The following is a 6,763-nucleotide window of genomic DNA, read 5'->3' on the forward strand; positions in this document are numbered from 1 at the left end:
GGTGTAAAATATATGTTTGGGCATGTCCTTTAACCAGTGCAATATTTAATTACATCGGTTACTTTCAGTGGCAGAATGTAATGTGCTCATGTAAGTAAAGTGGAAAAATCCCTGTAATATTTATTCATGTACCTATAAAATACTTTATAAAAAAGTAGCCTAAACTCATGTTGCCACAGTGGTCTTACTGCCTGAACACAATAGTACTGTGAGGACACTTTATTTTGCCTGAGCTTGAGTGTAGCCACAAAAAAAAAAGTTAATATTTAACATTTAATGTTTACATTGGTCTTTATCTAGACACAACATAATGACATTCTCAGCTTAAAACATTCTGTGCTTCCTCTCATTTGACTTTTCTCACACTAGTCATCCACCTTGTGGAGAACATTTATTCTCCTCAAAGTGACATGAAGCATTCAAAGAACTCCATAAGCTCATTAACTCAGCTAAGGGCCTCAACACATGATCTGAGAATGTTCAAAGGTTTATAAATTATAAAACAGCATAGTACTGACTGCTAAAATCTTTGCTGGATTATACAGAATCTTTAATCTCAAGGTTAATGATGTCAAATAAGGTCAAAATTTCCATCCAACAAAAATTACAGTTTAGGAATCAGGAAAATATTTGCAGATATTACATTCAAATAAATTGAATAACAAAAATTCTGATCTGCTTATTAACTTTCATGGCATCTGTAATGCTTACCAACTTCTACATGGTGTTAACTCATTTATTCCTTCATTGGATTATATAGTTACTGTATCGTGATCTGAATAGTGGTGAATCAAGGTGAATCTGTGGAACGCAGGATAAAAGCAAGGACAAAGCATGGACAGGATGCTAGTCCGTTGCAGAATAACTTGCACACAAACATTTCCACAGTTTTTGTACATTATTTTTTACATAACTAAATTAGTTATAAAATAAATATTCAAAATTCAAGATGAATTCCATTCACAGGCACTTAGTAAATCTACCCTAATCTTCTAATAAATGGATTAAATACACTCATTGCCCAGGTGAAAAGCCCGCTAACAGTCCTCTCTAGGATCCTCTAGTTTGGCTCCACATTTTGGTGGGTTATGGACTTGAGAAAGTAAAGAGTGTTGAGGGTTTGACTAGACCATTACTGAGTTGCCTCTGTTTTTGGTTATGCAGATGTGCCATTAATGAAAAGGTGGATTTGTGGCATAAAGCTGCTTACCAAATGATTTCCTAAAGTCTCCTTATGTTAAAAATTGGAGTTTTGGAAATATGACTAAAGCAGTGGCTTGGACAAGTGGAAATTTAGACAATATCCTACTGGTTTCTACAGTAAGTTTGGTTAATTGATGAAAACTAAATCCTCCATCGTCCTTTAAGTACCTGAGCTCCATATAAAGCAGATATTTTAATTTCACATCATAAACACAAACAAGTATAGGTTTAGCCTTGGTGAATGGTACCCCAGAATACTCCCATGTCCTGCTGGAACAGCCTCACAGTATCCTCAACTATACCCTTAACACCATGATCTCAAGATAAATGGAATATTTCATGTTTGAACTCTCCCTAAAAAAAAGAAAGTCTGAACATCTTACATATAGTATGGTTGATTATGAACAGTACTACATTTTTATTGACCACTATGCTGCAAAACAGGATTAAGACAAGATGAATAAAGATGAAAAAAAAAACTCAGTTACTTGTCTTAAATGTAATTGTTAAATGTAATTCACATTATTCAAAATTTTCAGAAGAACTGTTAAAAATTCATAACTGTTATGTAAACACATGTTTTTAATATTGGAAAGCTTAAATGATGGTAGATACTGACAAATTCTAAATAACATCATGACCCTACAAAAATGATAATAATATTTATATGTATTCATACATATTTTTATTTACACATTATACAAGTATACATTATACAATATAGTAATATTATTTGGTATATACTTTATCTTTATCCACCCCTAAAATTCCAGGCTAAACAGCTTGTCCAAGGCCAACCCTGCCTGGTGTCCTAAAGGACACGGTTATATTATCGTCTGTTCCAAACTACTGATGGAAGCACTGAGAGTTATATTTATGAGATAGAGTGTTTGATCTGGGTCACACAATGGAGGTGGTGAGAAGAAGCTTCATTTTAGACTCCACCTATTTTTTGATTTTACTGGCTGTGCTCTAAAGCACGGTACGTTAATTACTGTGACACAATACATTAATTACTCTTCTAAGTAATTAAATAATCCAGGTGTGACTAATCAGGGTAAGAGTAGATATTCTTGATAATGGACTGTCCTGACCTACAGGGACAAGAGCCTCTTGATAAGTTAATAAGCCATTGAATATATAAAGTATATCAGATATCCATATAACCCCTTCTATGAATATAACAACCATGTATTTTACCAGAAATTAGCATGAGGTTATTATGTGCAGCTTAAAAAATGCCCTCTAGTAGGATCTGTGCTCATAGGCCAGCACTGTAAGGAAAGTTATGTTGCTTGCATCATCATCCAACATGACGCAGCAGTGTGCCAGTGATGGTCTGGGGAAGAGTATCCATTGTCAGACCTTGCTCTGGTGCAGTGGGCCCTGGTTCCTCCTGGTGCATGACAGTGCCTGACCTCATGTGGCCAGAGTGTGTAGGCTGTTTCTAGATGACAAAGGTATTGGTGCCATTGAGTGTCTCTAACGTTCCCCAGATCTAAATCCAATTGAGAATTGTAGCGGAGCTTCCAAAGTCACCAAGTGCCACCACAGACTGTCTAGTAGCTCACTGATATCCTGATCCACGTCTGGGAGAATATCCCCAGGACATCATTCACCATCTCATCAGGAGCATGCCTAGACATCATCAGGAGTGCATACAGGCACGCGAGGGTTATACACACTTATATACATGATTCGTTATGAGATTTTTGGTGTGATTTTTATTCTAGCCCTCAGGAGGTTTCCACTGACCCTGTCACATCATTTTGTTTTTAAGAATTACACAATATATTTAAAGATTTTCAGCTTGTATATTTTATTCTTCCCAATCCATTCTGTGATTTAAGTGTTCCCTCAATTTTATTGAGCAGTGTACAAATAGCAGATAAAGGGAATAAACCTGAAGCAAGTTTAAACTCAGCTGAAATAGACAAAGAAAATATAAAATAATAAAATCATCTTTAGAAATAAAACCATTTCTAATTCCAAGGCTGCATTTTAAAGGTTTTACATTAAATATCCAACAGTAATACAATAGTGTATACAAACTGCAAACAGCTGATAATAACAGGGCAGTGTAAATTATGGTTATAATTGGTGACTTGCTAATGACATCTTTAACTGTCGTTAATATGTATAAGTGCTATATAAATCTCTGAGTTGGCTAGTGAAAATGCTTCTATTTTGCACGCATTCATTTCTAATTAAATACAACAATTTTAATTGCAAATTATATTACTGACAACATGAGTGAAAGGTTTTTAGCATTCAGCATGTCCCCCTTTTCTCTAATTATAAATATGGACTCCAAATGTTTATTGCAAAACCTCATGATCCATTTTAGATCAAATCCATCAGTGTCATCTGCTTATATGCTTCAGTAGAAGAGAATTAGGCATGAGGTAAATGTGTCCCTAAATAGTGACCAAAAAAAGTGCTAAATCTTGAAGAAAAGATTGAAAATATACTTCCTTTCTCCTAAATATTTCTTTAAAACCTCTGTGTATTTCCAACTTTAAATGAAAAAAAAAATCCCCAGATTTTTCATTAATCCTTCTTCGCACATCTCTATAAGGTCTAGGTGTTAATAACAAAATATGTAACTAAACATACCAAATAGCAATACATGTGAAGCAGCAGTAGTCACTCATGCCATCCCTAGAAACTGTCCTTGTTTTTTAAAAAACAAAAACTAAATAAAATCCCACCAACTTAATTTTTCATTTGATCACAGTTGAAGCTGAACAGGCTTTTAAAAATAGTAATAGAAAAGTCTGAGTTTGTGATAAGGTCCATACATGGACCTAGTTCTAATATGCATAAAAAATGTAAGTATTTCAGTTTGTTTACATTTTACCCAGATGTCTCTTTTGAGGCTTGAAAACACTGCTGTATGTAGGAAGGAGGAGGCACTTGTAAAATTTTTTACATAGTTGGGTGTGTATACTGTAATTGACATCTGGGGAGGTTGTAGTAGACTGTACAACCCTAATGGGAGCAGTGAGTGCGTCTTTCTCTTGGCTTCCAGACCGGTGAGGTGAGAGCTGCTACTGCTGCATTCTATGAGCCAAGGGCTTCGGAGCCTCCTTGAGGAAATAGGAACCTGACGTCTTCATTGGATGACTCATACGCATGATTCATATTTGGAGTGTGTGCTTGTGTTACCGTGCATGTTTGTGTGTGTGTTCCTTCACCAAGAAGGACATTGACATTGACAGAGCGCACAAGAAAAGCCAGTCTAGTCGACTTTCTCAACCGTATGAGAGATGGCAAATGGCAAAATGTAAATAAATAAATAAATAAATAAATAAATAAATAAATAAATAAATAAATACATGACAAGTGTATCCATACCAGTAGAAAAAAGTGAACTTTGGATACTTAACAGTTGTAACTTTCCGAAGAATTGGTAAAATTTTGTTTTGTAAACACACTGACGTATATGCTACAACAGACTATTTAAGGCTTTCCCTCTAGGGATAATTATATTTAAAGCATTTCACGTTTACTACTGACGTACAGACGTGTTTGCAGTCTCTAACAATAAACATGTCCTCATTCTAATACAAATAGGTCACCGATTAGAATACCGTAATGGGTCATCAGTCTTTGTTAATGACTCAGTAGTTTTGGCACTGATGGAAAATTCATTCCAACACTTTGGTGCCAGGATTGAAAAGAGTCTTGTAGCATGTTTTTATGTCTTGCACTGCCATTATCTGTTTTCACAGCTGAAATAAATAATCTTCACAAACCTGTTCTTTTTAAAAGACAACAAAATTCATGTAAAAATTTTTTTAAGGAAAATAAAAAAAAACTTGCAATAACCTGTTTGCATAAGTGTGGACAACTTTTTATGATGGCTGTTGATGTACATTTGGATCACGTGACAGTCTGCTGCTGAAAGGTCAAAGGAGGATAAGGATGGATGACAGTTTGGCTGATCTAGCAGCATGTAGGTTCTCAGAGACATCCAAAAGGGCTGTCTCTGTGGAATGAGCTGCTTTAAAGCCAGACTGCATGGTTGGGCTCTTGGAGGTTGTTCTGTGAGAGAAAGATAGACAGTTGATTATAGACAATGCGTTCAATCATTTTTGAAAGAAACAAGAGAAGTGATACTGGTCTGTAGTTACTGATGTCTGATGGATCCAGAGCAGGTTTCTATAGGATGGGAATAACCCTTGCTCTCTTGAAAGTAGTTGGTACCTGACCAGATGCTATGGATCTATTGACGATAGTGGAAATGAAGGGCAGAAGGTCTTGAGAGATGATCTGGAGCATAGTGGAAGGGAGTGGATCCAAGAGAAAGATTTCGTTCTAATAGCAACAAGGACAATAAGTATACAGAGAGGGTGACTGAACGGATTGATGTTGTAGGGAATACCGCTTTCTGCCATCTATTGGACGCTCAATATTATATGTCTCAGATCGGGATCACTTTAATCATTTCTAATTAAATACAACAATTTTAATTGCAAATTATATTACTGACAACTTGAATGAAAAGTTTTTAGCATTCAGCACATCCAAATGTTTATTGCAAAACCTCATGATCCATTTTAGATTAAATCCATCAGTTTCATCTGTTTATACTGTATGCTTAGGCATGAGGGAAATGTGTCCCTAAATAGTAACCAAGAAATAGTGCTAAATCTTAAAGAAAAGATTGAAAATATGCTTCATTTGTCTTAAATATTTCTTAAAACCTCTGTGTATTTCCAACTTTGAATGAAAAGATTACCTGCATAAAAACATCCCAAATTAAAGAAGATGTAGGAGTATCTTGCAAGTGCTGGTCAGTCCATGCAGGTAACAATAATGTCTTTTTCTTCACTTGTCTGAGGTTAGACTGAAGCCCTTAATACAATATAAAATATAAATGCTGTATATGATAAAAAAATAAATCACACAAGCCCACCTAAATCTTGCCAAACCATGTGGCAAGAAGACGAGTCCATGGTAGGACTTTTGCACAAAAACAAGACACCCAAAGAACACAATATCCATGGTGAATCATGTTGGTTGTTGTGGTCAGTGCTCTTTCTTTTCCTCAAGACAGTTTTCACATTACCAAATTTTCCTGCAAACAATGAAATCATGAATGAAACCTCAGAATGAGTGTGTGAATGTACAGTATGTGTGTATGTTACCCTTCAATTGTTACTCTGAAGTATCATTCCTCACCCCAGTGTTACAGATCCACCGTGAAAAAGTAGCTATTAGAAATGAATAAATGGAATTAATAACTTAAAAATACTTTCAAATGTTTATAGATATTTTGATTTAGCCTGTGATTTTTCATATGGTGCTCCATGAGCTATACATTTAAATATTTTTTCTATCCTAACCACTAGAAATGATACTAAGATTAATAAAACTAACAATAGATATTCTACAATTGAACCTTGATTGTACCAGTTCTGTGAAAATATATGAATATATGATGTGATTCACTAAAAGAAATACAATACTTGTTGTTGTTTTTTTTCTTGTTTTTTTCTTGTTTTTTTTTTTGAGAAAAAAATATTTCACAACCAGGAAACCAAAGAGAAATATA

Source organism: Tachysurus fulvidraco, chromosome 12 (genome assembly GCF_022655615.1).
Source record: "Tachysurus fulvidraco isolate hzauxx_2018 chromosome 12, HZAU_PFXX_2.0, whole genome shotgun sequence".
In the NCBI taxonomy this organism is placed as follows: Eukaryota; Metazoa; Chordata; class Actinopteri; order Siluriformes; family Bagridae; genus Tachysurus; species Tachysurus fulvidraco.